This window comes from Scyliorhinus torazame, chromosome 27 (genome assembly GCF_047496885.1).
Source record: "Scyliorhinus torazame isolate Kashiwa2021f chromosome 27, sScyTor2.1, whole genome shotgun sequence".
In the NCBI taxonomy this organism is placed as follows: Eukaryota; Metazoa; Chordata; class Chondrichthyes; order Carcharhiniformes; family Scyliorhinidae; genus Scyliorhinus; species Scyliorhinus torazame.
Window position 1 is genome coordinate 28,127,999 of NC_092733.1, and position 13,964 is coordinate 28,141,962.

The 13,964-nt window shown below is 51.7% G+C and overlaps 1 protein-coding gene across 6 annotated transcripts in view; it reads left to right on the top strand.

Annotated features, from left to right (window-relative positions):
- Window positions 1–1,268: 1,268 nt before the first annotated feature.
- LOC140403323 (adhesion G protein-coupled receptor L1-like) overlaps window positions 1,269–13,964 on the top strand; it is a 1,433,961-nt gene continuing 1,421,265 nt past the window's right edge. For 5 of the 6 annotated variants that reach the window (XM_072491182.1, XM_072491186.1, XM_072491185.1 and 2 more), the window contains exon 1: window positions 1,269–2,101. The gene's annotated coding sequence lies outside the window, so the exon portion shown is untranslated. The remainder of the gene's footprint in view (window positions 2,102–13,964) is intronic. The other variant, XM_072491183.1, reaches the window with a different exon arrangement.

The following is a 13,964-nucleotide window of genomic DNA, read 5'->3' on the forward strand; positions in this document are numbered from 1 at the left end:
CCGTGCTGTACCTGTCCTGGGAGTGTTTGATGGGGACAGTATAGAGGGAGCTTTACTCTGTATCTAACCCCGTGCTGTACCTGGCCTGGGAGTGTTTGATAGGGACAGTGTAGAGGGAGCATTACTCTGTATCTAACCCCGTGCTGTACCTGTCCTGGGAGTGTTTGATGGGGACAGTGTAGAGGGAGCTTTACTCTGTATCTAACCCCATGCTGTACCTGTCCTGGGAGTGTTTGATGGGGGCAGTGTAGAGGGAGCTCTACTCTGTATCTAACCCCGTGCTGTACCTGTCCTGGGAATGTTTGATGGGGACAGTGTAGAGGGAGCTTTACTCGGTATCTAACCCCGTGCTGTACCTGTCCTGGGAGTGTTTGATGGGGACAGTGTAGAGGGAGCTTTACTCTGTATCTAACCCCGTGCTGAACTTGTCCTGGGAGTGTTTGATGGGGACAGTGTAGAGGGAGCTTTACTCTGTATCTAACCCCGTGCTGTACCTGTCCTGGGAGTGTTTGATGGGGACAGTGTAGAGGGAGCTTTACTCTGTATCTAACCCCATGCTGTACCTGTCCTGGGAGTGTTTGATGGGGACAGTGTAGAGGGAGCTTTACTCTGTATCAAACCCCGTGCTGTACCTGTCCTGGGAGTGTTTGATGGGGACAGTGTAGAGGGAGCTTTACTCTGTATCTAACCCCGTGCTGTACCTGTCCTGGGAGTGTCTTTGGCAATGGATGCCTGAAATTCAATGTCTCATTCCTCTCTGTGTCAGGCGCATTTTCAAAATTTCCGTTGCATTGCCCAAAAAAGAAATTTGTTCGTCAGCTGAATGAAGTATTGGCAGAAAAACTCGCCTGCCGACAGTCCAACCTCTTGTACCATTGAATATTTCCACCCTGTGCTGGGGGGGGGGGGGAACAGGAGACTAAGGGAGTCCTGAAAGTCGTGCTGTTAGGCGAATTGGACATTCTGAATTCTCCCTCCGTGTACCCGAACAGGCGTCGGAGTGTGGCGACTAAGGGATTTTCACAGTAACTTCATTGCAGTGTTAATGTAAGCCTACTTGGGTCAGTAATAAAGAATATTATTGTTTACCCTGAGCAGACCGTCCCTGCAGTGTGACAGCAGAATCCATATCAGGATTTCATTGTTCCCCACCTCTTCTCCGCAAGGCTGCTTTGCTCGCTCATCCTGCCCTCTCCACAACGGATCGTCTGCCACATTTTGAACATTACACGGTCACTGGTATTGGTTGTATTACAGAGGAGCTGAGGACCAGGTCTGTCACGGTTTGCAGGCTCCCAGTGTTCTGTACCTCCCTGTTGTGTGTGTGTGTGTCTGTGTGTCTGTGTGTATATATATATGTGTCTGTGTGTGTCTACAATACAATCTGTCTGACTCCACCTTTCTCTCTATCCCCTTCCCCTCTCCCCCTCCCTCTATCTCTCCCTCTCCCTATCCATCTCTCTAATTCCTCCTGTCTCTCTCTCTCTCAAACATACACACACAGATATACACACACACACAATCTCCCCGACTGCAAGCAGCTGCCTGGTGTGCATTGTTCAGGGAAGACCCAACGGATTAACAAAAAAAGGAGGAAGAGTGGGAGAGAGACAGAGAAAATATCATCAGGAGAGAGAGAGAGAGAGAGAAAAAAAAGAGGATGAGAATTTAACGTCAGCCCCTCTACAAGATTGCAGCGCCTGCCTCAGTGTGTGTGCCCCTGGAGAGGTTGCAGTGTGGTCGAAATAACACAGAGGCTGTGTGCCTTTTGCGAGGGAGGACTGTCTTTTTCCTTAACCAGAGAGGGAGAATAAGAAGGAGAAGGAGAGGGAGAGGGAATCATCCTCTCCCCCGTTTCCAGGTTTTATGCTCACAGAGAATCACATCCAGACGCCTTGATTTAGCGTCCTTGGGATGCTCGGGGAACAGATCCTCCATCGCTGCGGCGGCTGAGCGCCTTCTTAAAAAAAAACAACAGTGCCCACAGACAGCCGGCCGCCTCTCCCTCCCTCCCTCTCTACCCCACCGGAGCAGGGGGGTCGCCACAGCCGCTCGCCCAGGTGAGAATATGGGAGGGCCAGCCAGCCAGACGGACGGACAGGTGAGTGAGGAGGGGGGAAAGGTGGGGAGGGAGGGAGTGGGGTCTTGGGGAAGGAATGACCACTTGGATTGGGGAGGGGGCGGCGAGGGAGGGAGGGAGGTGGTGGGGAATGACCACTGTGTGTTGTGTAGGGGGGGGGGGAGAGTGACCACTGTGTATATGGAGAGAGTGACCACTGCATATGGGAGTGACCACTGTATATGAGGAGAGTGACCACTGTATGTGGGAGAGTGACCACTGTATATGGGAGAGTGACCACTGTACATGTGGAGAGTGACCACTGTATATGGGAGAGTGACCACTGTACATGTGGAGAGTGACCACTGTATATGGGAGACTGACCACTGTATATGGGAGAGTGACCACTGTATATGGGGAGAGTGACCACTGTGTATATGGGGAAAGTGACCACTGTATATGGGGAGAGTGACCACTGTGTATGGGGAGAGTGACCACTGTATATGGGGAGAGTGACCACTGTATATGGGAGATTGACCACTGTATATGGGAGAGTGACCACTGTATATGGGGAGAGTGACCACTGTGTATATGGGGAAAGTGACCACTGTATATGGGGAGAGTGACCACTATATATGGGAGAGTGACCACTGTATATGGGAGAGTGACCACTGTATATGGGGAGAGTGGCCACTGTATATGGAGAGAGTGGCCACTGTATTTGGTGGAGTGACCACTGTGTATATGGGGAAAGTGACCACTGTATATGGGGAGAGTGGCCACTGTATATGGGGGAGTGACCACTGTGTATATGGGAGAGTGACCACTGTATATGGGAGAGTGACCACTGTGTATATGGGAGAGTGACCACTGTATATGGGAGAGTGACCACTGTATATGGGAGAGTGACCACTGTGTATATGGGGGAGTGACCACTGTATATGGGAGAGTGACCACTGTATATGGGGAAAGTGACCACTGTATATGGGGAGAGTGACTACGGCATATGGGAGAGTGACCACTGTATATGGGGAGAGTGACCACTGTGTATGGGAGAGTGACCACTGTATATGGGGGAGTGACCACTGTGTATATGGGGAAAGTGACCAGTGTATATGGGAGAGTGACCACTGTATATGGGAGAGTGACCACTGTATATGGGGAGAGTGATCAATGTGTATATGGGGAAAGTGACCACTGTATATGGGGAGAGTGACCACTGTATATGGGAGAGTGACCACTGTATATGGGAGAGTGACCACTGTATATGGGGAGAGTGGCCACTGTATATGGGGAGAGTGGCCACTGTATTTGGGGGAGTGACCACTGTGTATATGGGAGAGCGACCACTGTATATGGGGAGAGTGGCCACTGTATATGGTGGAGTGACCACTGTGTATATGGAAGAGTGACCACTGTATATGGGAGAGTGACCACTGTGTATATGGGAAAGTGACCACTGTAGATGGGGGAATGGCCACTGTATATGGGGGAGTGGCCACTGTATATGGGGAGAGTGGCCACTGTGTATATGGGGAAAGTGACCACTGTATATGGGAGAGTGACCACTGTATATGGGAGAGTGACCACTGTATATGGGAGAGTGACCACTGTATATGGGGGCGTGGCCACTGTTCTGGGGGAGTGGTCACTGTATATGGGGGAGTGACCCCTGTATATGGGGAGAGTGACCACTGTATATGGGAAAGTGACCACTGTATATGGTGAGAGTGACCACTGTGTATATCGGGAGAGTGACCACTGTGTATATGGGGAGCGTGGCCACTGTATATGGGGAAAGTGACCACTGTGTATATGGGGGGAATGACCACTGTAGATGGGAGAGTGACCACTGTATATGGGGAGAGTGACCACTGTGTACATGGAGAGAGTGGCCACTGTGTATATGGGGAAAGTGACCATGTATATGGGGAAAGTGACCATGTATATGGGGAGAGTGACCACTGTATATGGGGAGAGTGACCATGCATATGGGGAAAGTGACCACTGTGTATATGGGGAGAGTGACCACTGTGTATATGGGGAGAGTGACCACTGCGTATATGGGGAGAGTGACCACTGTATTTGGGGAATTGGCCACTGTATATGGGGAGAGTGACAACTCTATTTGGGGGAGTGACCACTGTGTATATGTGGAGAGTGACCACTGTATTTGGGGGATTGGCCACTGTATATGGGGAGAGTGACCACTGTATATGGGGAGTGTGACCACTGTATTGGGGGATTGGCCACTGTATATGGGGAGAGTGACAACTGTATTTTGGGGAGTGACCACTGTGTATATGGGGAGAGTGACCACTGTATTGGGGGATTGGCCACTGTATATGGGGAGAGTGACAACTGTATTTTGGGGAGTGACCACTGTGTATATGGGGAGAGTGACCACTGTATATGGGGAGAGTGACCACTGTGTATATGGGGAGAGTGACCACTGTATATGGGAGAGTGACCACTGTATATGGGGAGAGTGACCACTGTATATGGGGAAAGTGACCACTGTATATGGGAGAGTGACCACTGTATATGGGAGAGTGACCACTGTATATGGGGAGAGTGACCACTGTATATGGGGAAAGTGACCACTGTATATGGGAGAGTGACCACTGTATATGGGAGAGTGACCACTGTGTATATGGGAGAGTGACCACTGTATATGGGGAAAGTGACCACTGTATATGGGAGAGTGACCACTGTATATGGGAGAGTGACCACTGTGTATATGGGGAGAGTGGCCACTGTGTATGGGAGAGTGACCACTGTATATGGGGGAGTGACCACTCTATATGGGGAAAGTGACCACTGTGTATATGGGGAGAGTGACCACTGTATATGGGGAAAGTGACCACTGTATATGGGGAGAGTGACCACTGTATATGGGGAGAGTGACCACTGTGTATATGGGGAGAGTGACCACTGTATATGGGAGAGTGACCACTGTATATGGGAGAGTGACCACTGTATATGGGGAGAGTGACCACTGTATATGGGGGAGTGACCACTCTATATGGGGAAAGTGACCACTGTGTATATGGGGAGAGTGACCACTGTATATGGGGAAAGTGACCACTGTATATGGGGAGAGTGACCACTGTATATGGGGAGTGCTGAAAGAAAACAGCCCTGCAGATAGAGAGGGGAAGAGGGGGGTGAGGGGGGGGGGGGGGGGGGAGAGGGAGGAGAAAAAAACCATTCCGCAAACGGTCCGCATTTAAAAAAATATAGAACACTCCCGGATCGGTCTGCAAGAGACAGCCCGCAATGTCCCCCCGTCCCCCCAGCCCGCAATGTCCCCCCGTCCCCCCAGCCCGCAATGTCCCCCCGTCCCCCCAGCCCGCAATGGGTTCCGCACATTCCCCCCCAGCCCGCAATGGGTTCCGCACATTCCCCCCCCCCCCAGCCCGCAGCCAGGCTTAGCGCCGCTCCCTCCTCCCGCACTCACTCGCTTCATTCATCCCGAGATGGGGTGGGCGAGAAAGAAAGACAGAGAGAGAGCTGCCTAGCACCTTGGAGAAAGCTACTGGGGCAGGTAGACAGAGAGGGTTAGCTGTGTTGGACACAGAGGGAGCTGCTAGCACCTTACAGAGAGCTAGTGGTGCAGGTATATAGAGAGAGGGTTAGCTGTGTTGGACACAGAGGGAGCTGCTAGCACCTTACAGAGAGCTAGTGGTGCAGGTATATAGAGAGAGGGTTAGCTGTGTTGGACACAGAGGGAGCTGCTAGCACCTTGGAGAGAGCTACTGGGGCAGGTAGACAGAGAGGGTTAGCTGTGTTGGACACAGAGGGAGCTGCTAGCACCTTGGAGAGAGCTACTGGGGCAGGTATACAGAGAGAGGGTTAGCTGTGTTGGACACAGAGGGAGCTGCTAGCACCTTGGAGAGAGCTACTGGGGCAGGTATAGGGAGAGAGGGTTAGCTGCGTTGGACACAGAGAGGGAGAGCTGCCTGTATAAATCACCCAGAGGATAGCTCTGTACTTATCACCTCAAATGATTTCTTGTCCAAAATAAAAGGAGGAGGGGGGGGGGGGGGAAGAGTGGAAGCATTCGAATGCATCTGATAACCAGAACAGGAATTAAAACCCAGAGCACATCTCCCTCATTCTGTCAACCCTGTTGGATCCACATGTAGCTGGGGTGCCTGCTGTTCGGTGCTCGGGGTTGTTTACGGTGTTTGCCGATGGGATGCCGACTGGTTGGTGCTGATGTTGACTCCCAATCCCCCCCCCCCCTCACCGCTTCCCCTCCAGTTGGCTCCGTGGCGGGCACATTCGGGCACACTCTGCCCATCCTGTAAACATGCTGCAGCCTTCTCAGTTCCGACACATTGCTGAGCCTTGTGATGATTGGTGTTAAACCTGCGTGTGTGTGTGTATGTGAATATATATATATATATATAATCATTGAACAAGGATTACAGCCTCATTTAGTCTTTGCAGACAAGTTGTCATTGCCTTTACTGCAAGAATGACTCGATAAATATTTATATATTTTCCGCAAAGATCTACTTGCTAGGGGAAAAGGGAGTCTGTAAAATGATTGCCGTGCCAGCTTGTAATGGGAGTGATATAATAGTCAGGCACATATACTCGCACACACTTACTGTGCGACGCAGACACACACAATGCTAAATGCAGGCAGTCACTTCATTCACCACAGACGTAGCAGGGCTGTTTAATTGCTGCAACACATCTGGAATGGGATTGGGGCTGGAATGCAAAACGCACGACCCTTTGAACTGGATGGATCCAACTTTATCTGAGCGACGATGGGGCTTGGGAAAAGGGAAGCCCCGGTAAGCTGAGAGGCTGCTGTTGCTGGTGGCGCATTTCGAAATGCCAGGCTCAGGAATTGAAGCTGTGCCTGGTTTAGTGGGGCTGTGATTCGCCAGAAGGCTGAGACTCTCACTGGCGGTTTCTCGCCCGCTGCTGCGTTTCCACCCGGTTGGTTTAGCACACTGGGTTAAATCGCTGGCTTTGGAAGCAGACCGAGGCAGGCCAGCAGCATGGTTCGATTCCTGTACCAGCCTCCCCGAACAGGCGCCAGAATGTGGCGACTAGGGGCTTTTCACAGTAACTTAATTTGAAGCCTACTTGTGACAATGAGCGATTTTCATTTCATTTCATTTCATTGCGCCATTTGTTCCTTCTCGCATCGCTAGTGCTGCTGAATGGTCAGCTCGTTAACGGATGGATTCCTGGTTGAGGGTGTAACTGGGCTCAGCGGGCGGAGGAAAGAGACAGACGAAACGCTGTCAGGTTCCGTGACCCATTTTAACAGGGGGGTTAGCATCCCCCATCTTCTGCTATTTGTCTATTGGGGCTCTTCGCCGAGACGCACAAACGACACTCTCCTTCATTTATGCAATGCCCGGGGACCGTTTGTCCGCGGTGTTGCCGTCACGGGGAAAGTGAAACGGGCTCGGCCAAAAGGCAGGGGTGTGGGGGCAGGGGGGAGTAAATTAGGATAACATTCTCGCTCTCTGCGACAGTCAGCCCACGTGGGGCTGTACACACGAACCATCAGCTTCGTATCTGCCCAGGCGACCGTTTCCCCCCTTCGGGGTTTCGCTGCAATAACAGAGCTCAGTCGCAGCAGACATGATAGCTGACGTCTTTGCCTCCTGGGCGTCTCACTCCTGGCTCTGCCTCTGAGAGGCAGCTCCATGCCCTGCGTTGTTTAAGTGCAGGGAGGTGTGGGGGGTATTGGTTGCATGGGTGGGGGAGACACAGTACAGAGGAATGGTGAGGTCACCCCCCCCCCCAACTCCCCTTACCCCCTACCCACCCATCCCCCCCAACACCCTGATATCCCACTCCGAACAAGACGTTGGGTGCCAATACACGGGTCACTGATTGAGCGCTCCATATTGCGTCGCTGGATTCAACACCTCTTGGTTTCCGCCACCGTTGACTCCGCTCCCGTTGTTACCGAGCACACGAGAGGGATCGCAGCGTTCGTCGCATGGCTTGCCAGGGGCTGATTGTGTGCGATTCGTTTAGAAATGCGGAGTTGGCACCAGTGCCGGCAACGTGATTGCAGCTTCCGCTCTGCCCTGGTACCGAATCGGTATCGGGAAGCTTCACGGGGTTGTTCGAGGACGTGTCCAGGTTGTGGGGTGGGGGAGCACGAAGGTTGCAAGAATGGGTCAGAGGGATAATTGTTCAATTTTAAAGGCCTCTGATTGTTCTCATTTTGTTTACTGCATTTTTTGTTTCCCGTTTTCAACAAGCATACTGATGTCGACAGGTGATGGGGGTGGGGGAGGGGGGGGTTGCGTGGTGAGGTGGGATGCGTCTAACTACAGCTGCCAAAACGCACACCCTTAAACGCATTTGTTAAACTGGCGAATTCCAACAGACTCCCTACATTGTGTTCTGGAACAGTGAGCTATTGCGTTGGCTACTCTTAGCCGGAGCATCCATAGGCATGGCATGATTGGCATCAGGTCCTCTGGGTTAGAGGAGGGTCACTGTGCCCGGGGCTCAGAGTTTAAAGATTGCCAACTGGTAATCCCAGGCTCCACCGTGTGACCCCCTTCACACGTGCGGGCATTGGGCAAGAGAATAATCAGTATCAGTTGCCCCCCCACCCCGCTCTCCAAACCCGATTTGATTATTGTGACGAGGGTCAGTAAGGAGCTGGTCACAGGAGGGAGTTGGCATCTCCGTGGAGAAGGGCCTTGGGCCAAATCTCCAGCTACCCCAGCTCCCTCCGAGGCTGGCAGTCCCTCCATCACCAGCCTCTGCGCCCTTCATAGATGTGAAGATGAGCTGGCCGCAGTTTGTCTTCTGCGCCCCGAGAAGGAACCTTGTCGGGGAAATGAGTGGGGACCTGATGGTAAGATGTTGTGTACTGGCCTGAGTTGACAAGTATCAGATTCAGCACATTACGTTTCCATATTTTTTATTTTCTATTATTTTATCCTCTCTGTGCTATCAGTACTTTACGTTCTCCACAATTCCTATCAACGCTGATTCTCAGCTATTTGCCAACTCTCTCTCTCTTTCTTTTATTTCTCTTGTTCTTCATCCCTTTCTGCCCAGCTCTCTCGTTCTCTCTCTCCTTCCTCTGCCGTTTACATTTGACACTCCACGCAGCCTACATCTTTCACTCGTCCCACAGTCCTGCCCTCCAGCAGCACCTTCTCAATTCTGTCTGTCTCTCTCTCTCACACTCCTGGATTAACCTCGATCAGCGTGCTCCATTTTCCCTGCATTTTCCCCCGGTCCCTGCACATCATCCGGAGTTGAGTAGTTTATTTTTTTTGATATGGTCCTCGGAAAGTGAGTTTGGGTAGGCGGTCACGTTTTGGAAGAGGCTGCAAAACCTCAGTGCGTTCAGCTTCAGCCTGAATGATTATAATGGGACTCGCTGAGGAAGGGGATATTGTTGGAACGTGAAGCAAGAGGCATTCAGAATGAAAAGAGGAAATGTGTGCTTCAGTCGTACTGTTTGGGTGTGCCTGAAGATATACAGATTATAATGTATATTAGGAGGTGAATTAGGAGACATGTATGTAATATATTCAGAAGTATCACAATTCTATCCATGTTGAAATGCTGTGTGTTCTGTCTCTCAATGCCTCTTGTGCTATCGCTCCTTGCATATATGTGCATTCTATATCTTTCTTTGAATTTTTATTTGTGTGTGTAATATGTATGTGTGTGTGCATATGCGTGTATGTGCTGAGTGTGTGTCGACTGTGTGTGGAGATTGTGTGTGTGTGCGCGTGGGCATATTATGCATGTGTAATATGCGTGTGTGTGTGGAGTATGCGTGTCTGTGCTGAGTTTGTGTGTGTCGAGTGTGTGTGGAGATTGTGTATGTGCGGGGATTGTGTGTCGGTGTGGAGATTGTGTGTGTGTGGGCATTGTGTGTGTGTGCTTAGGTGCGTGTGTGTAATATACATGTGGAGTATGCGTGTATGTGCTGAGTTTGTGTGTGTCGAGTGTGTGTGGAGATTGTGTGTGCGTGTGTGTGTGTCGAGTGTGTGTGTGAGCGTCTCTCTCTCTCTCTGCAAACATGTCCTTGGTTTATGATGCACCTCATTTTGCTTTCTCTGTCTATATCATTATGTATGTCTGTTCCTTTGTCTTTTTCAGTCACCCTGTCTTTCTCTGTCTGTCCTCTCCATGTTCCTCTGCGGCTGCATTTTGACCTGTTATTTTTGCTATCAGGGTGTTCGATTCTGTCACTGTTACTTTCTGAGTCTCCTTGTGTATCTATCTCTTCCTGTCTCTCTAATCATCACTCGGACTCTCCACATATGTGTTAAGTTCTCTGTTACTCTCTGTCCATTTTTTTCTGTCTCTCTATTCATGATTGTCCATGTTTATCTACTTCTCCCTCTATCTGTCTCTATCCCCCTATCCCTCTCTCTCTCTCGACTCCTCTGAATCTCCATGTCTATCTATCTGCCTGTCTCTATATATTTTTAATTCTCATTCTCTCTCTCGGTGTCTCTCCCTCACTCTCTCTCTCTCTCTATCCCTCTGTCTGTTTATGCCTCTCTGTATCTCTCCAACCCCCTGTTTCTCTCTGTCACTCTCTGTGTGTTTCTCACAGAACCACTATCCATCCTGCTGTTGCTCCCTGTCTTTCTGTCACTCCCTCTTTTTTTTGACTATTCCTCTCTGTCACCACCTCTATCTGCCCCTCTCTCTCTGCTCTCTCTCTCTCTCTCTCACCATTTCTCTCTGCCCCTCTCTCTCTGTCTCTCTCTCTCTCACCATCTCTCTCTGCCTCTCTCTGGCTCTCACTCTCTGCCATTCCTGTCGCTCTCCCTTGCCCCCCAATGCTCTCCCTGTTATTCTGGCCTCTCTCGTTCTCAATGTCGCTCTATTCCTTTCTGTCCCCTCTCTGGTTCCCCTCACCTTGAGGCAACTCCCTCGAGCACTGCCACTTGCTAAACACGCTGTGCCCTCTCACAAAACATCTGCATAAACCCATGTCTTTTGCTCACTTCCCCTTTACAGAGGGTGCCAGGTTTGTGGCTGCAATAAGGGACCAATGTATAGAGGCTGTGAGGGAGACCTCCTGTGTGTCACAATCAATGAAAGAAATGGGAGCTTGTGATATTATGGTATTGATCAAAAATCCTTGCACAGCCCAGTGATTAAATTAATTTGAACATTTCCAATAAGCATGGATTCAACACCTCACAATGCTGTGCTGGCGGAGAATGCTCTTTTCAAAATGGAAGATTTTCATCGTATGCCTGCCTGTCAGATCCCTTGTATAGAACTCTGCAGCTCTGATCGCGAACAGAAAATTGTCAAAGGCTTAAACTCCAGATTCTTTTCATGTTTTCCATTAATTCGACCCAGTCCATTACTCTGTCAGGCGTGAATTTTATTTCCTGTGTCTCACCCCACCTTAGTTCCACTGCCCCCCGAGTGATCATAGAATCCACGGAGTCCCTACAGTGCAGAAGGAGGCCATTCGGCCCATCGAGTCTGCACCGACCCTCCGAAGAAACACCTCACACAGGCCCGCTCCCCCGCCCTATCCCCGTAGCCCCATCTATTCTTTTGGTCACTAAGGGGCAATTATAGCGTGGCGAGTCCACCCAATCTTTCGATAGTGGGAGGAAACCGGAGCACCCAGAGGAAACCCACGCAGACACGGGGAGAACGTGCAAACTCCGCACAGACAGTCACCCGAGGCCGGAATCGAACCTGGGACCCTGGCGCTGTGCCGCCACAGTACTGTACATCAAATGCAAGAACTTGCATTTATATATCGCCTTCCCTCCCCTCTCGGGATTAACCTGCTTTGTAGGAAATGGGGGATCCTACATTGCCAAGTACCCTGCAAGCTACAGTGAGAGAGTGGGGCCACTCAATTTGTTTTTGGTATTTTTTGTTATGGAAGGAATGTTAACTAGGGACGCTGAAATAATGCCCGCACTCTTCATCAAATTATATCACAGGATTTCAAAAAACAAATTGTGCATCACCGCCCTGATTGGCCCTTGAGATGGTGTCAGTGAACCGCGTTCTTGAGATGCTGCAGTCCGTCTTTGGTGACGGCGCTGTCAGGGAGAGAGTCCCGGGACTTGTAAAAACATTCATTCATATACGGGACACGAGCATCACTTGCAAGAGCAGCATCCTCAATTGCCCTCTGGAAGGGAGGGGTGGGGGGTGGGGGGGGGGGGGGGGGGGGGCGAGCCTACCTTCTTGAACTCCCGCAGTCGGTCGTAGCCATTTTGGATAAAAGTGGGTGGCTGGCTCGGCCATTTCAGAGCGGCAGATAAGGGCCGACCATCTTGCTGTGGGTCTGGAGTCACGTGTAGGCCAGGCCGGGTTTAAGGCCGGCAGTGAAACACATTCGTGATTTTTACAACTAAAATCCAGTGGTTTCACAGTCATGGGCCAGGATTCTCCGATCCCCCGCAGCTCCGACGACGGCCCGCCGAACCTCCGCCGCCGATTCTCGGGCGCCCGCGGGATCGGCGCCACGCCGGTGAAAGCGCCCCCCCCCCGCCCCGCGGCGATTCTCCGTGCCTCGACGGGCCGCGTGCCCGCCGAGTTCAGCCCGCCGGCGTGGGTTACGTACGGTCCTACCCGGCGGGACCTCGTGGCTGCGGGGGCCGTCCTGGTGGTGGTGGGGGAGGGGGGGGGGGGATCCGACTCCTGGGAGGGGGGGGCTCCAAGGTGGCCTGGCCCGTGATCGGGGCCTACCGATCAGCGAGCGGGCTATTTCCGTGGGGGGGCCTAGGTTCCTCCGCGCCTGGCCCCTGCAGGGCTCCGCCACATTGCTCGGGGGCCGGCGCGGGGACGGGAACCCACGTGCTTGCGCGGACCCGCGCAGGACGTGGCGCGCCTACTTTCGAGCGCTGGAGCAGCGGACACCACTCCAGCGCCGTCCTAGCCCCCTAGGAAGGGGTGAATGGCCACTGATATATGCCTTAAGCCAGGATGACCTGTGATGTTCCCATGCACCTGTCTCCCTGTCCTTCTGTGCAGTAGAACAGGCTGCAGTTCAATATCTTAGCCAAAGGCCTAAGTCTCTCTTAGGCGCTCTTTCATGATCTACGAAAGTGGCTTTTTCCTTTCATTGGACCTGGGCGCACTTGCTGCCACCCCTCATTGCACTGAGCGGCTTGCTAGGCCATCTCAGGGGGGGCAGCTAGGAGCCAGCCACATTGCTGTGGGCCTGGAGTCACGTGTAGGCCAGACCCAGGTGAGGACGGCAGATTTCACTTCCCTGATGGGGCATTGGTGGGCCGGATGGGTTTGGACCCGAGTCCAGAGTGACCTTTTGAGAGCAGGAAACTGGGGTGCCATAACCACCCACCCCCCCACCACTCCCTCCACCCCTCCCCATCGTACGTTCGACCGTACTCATTTTAAAGTCAACCTTGGAGATGGCTCAAGGCAGCAAGTGTGAACATGCTATGGGGAGGAGTTAGAGGGACGTGGGAACGAGGGTACTTGTGCACAGAGTCTTTCACTCATGAATGAGGCAACTACAAGATCATCCCAGTGCTGCCTGATTTTCACAGCACAGCTTTTGAGGTCTTTGCCTCCAGCTGATGGTATCCAATTTCTGTTTGAAGACACACCCAGGAGGTTGAAATACGTCAGTTGTTTTCTTATCAATTTTTTATGTGCTTGCATTATATTTCATCAGGCTTAACAAAATCACAGATTGTAATTTTGTAATAAAAAAACAGATAATGCGGGGAACAGGTAGCAGTTTGTGGGGGGGGGGGGTGCGGAAATCATGGTAAGGCTTCAGGCCTAAGAAAGATGTCAAGCCTGCCTCAGTCTGGCCCCAGATATTGCCCGAGCTGATGAGTGGAAACCATTTTAGCTTGCGGGGATGGTGTGACTGCACAATATGGGACCAGCCTCCTGAATTATACACCCTGGGCGGGAT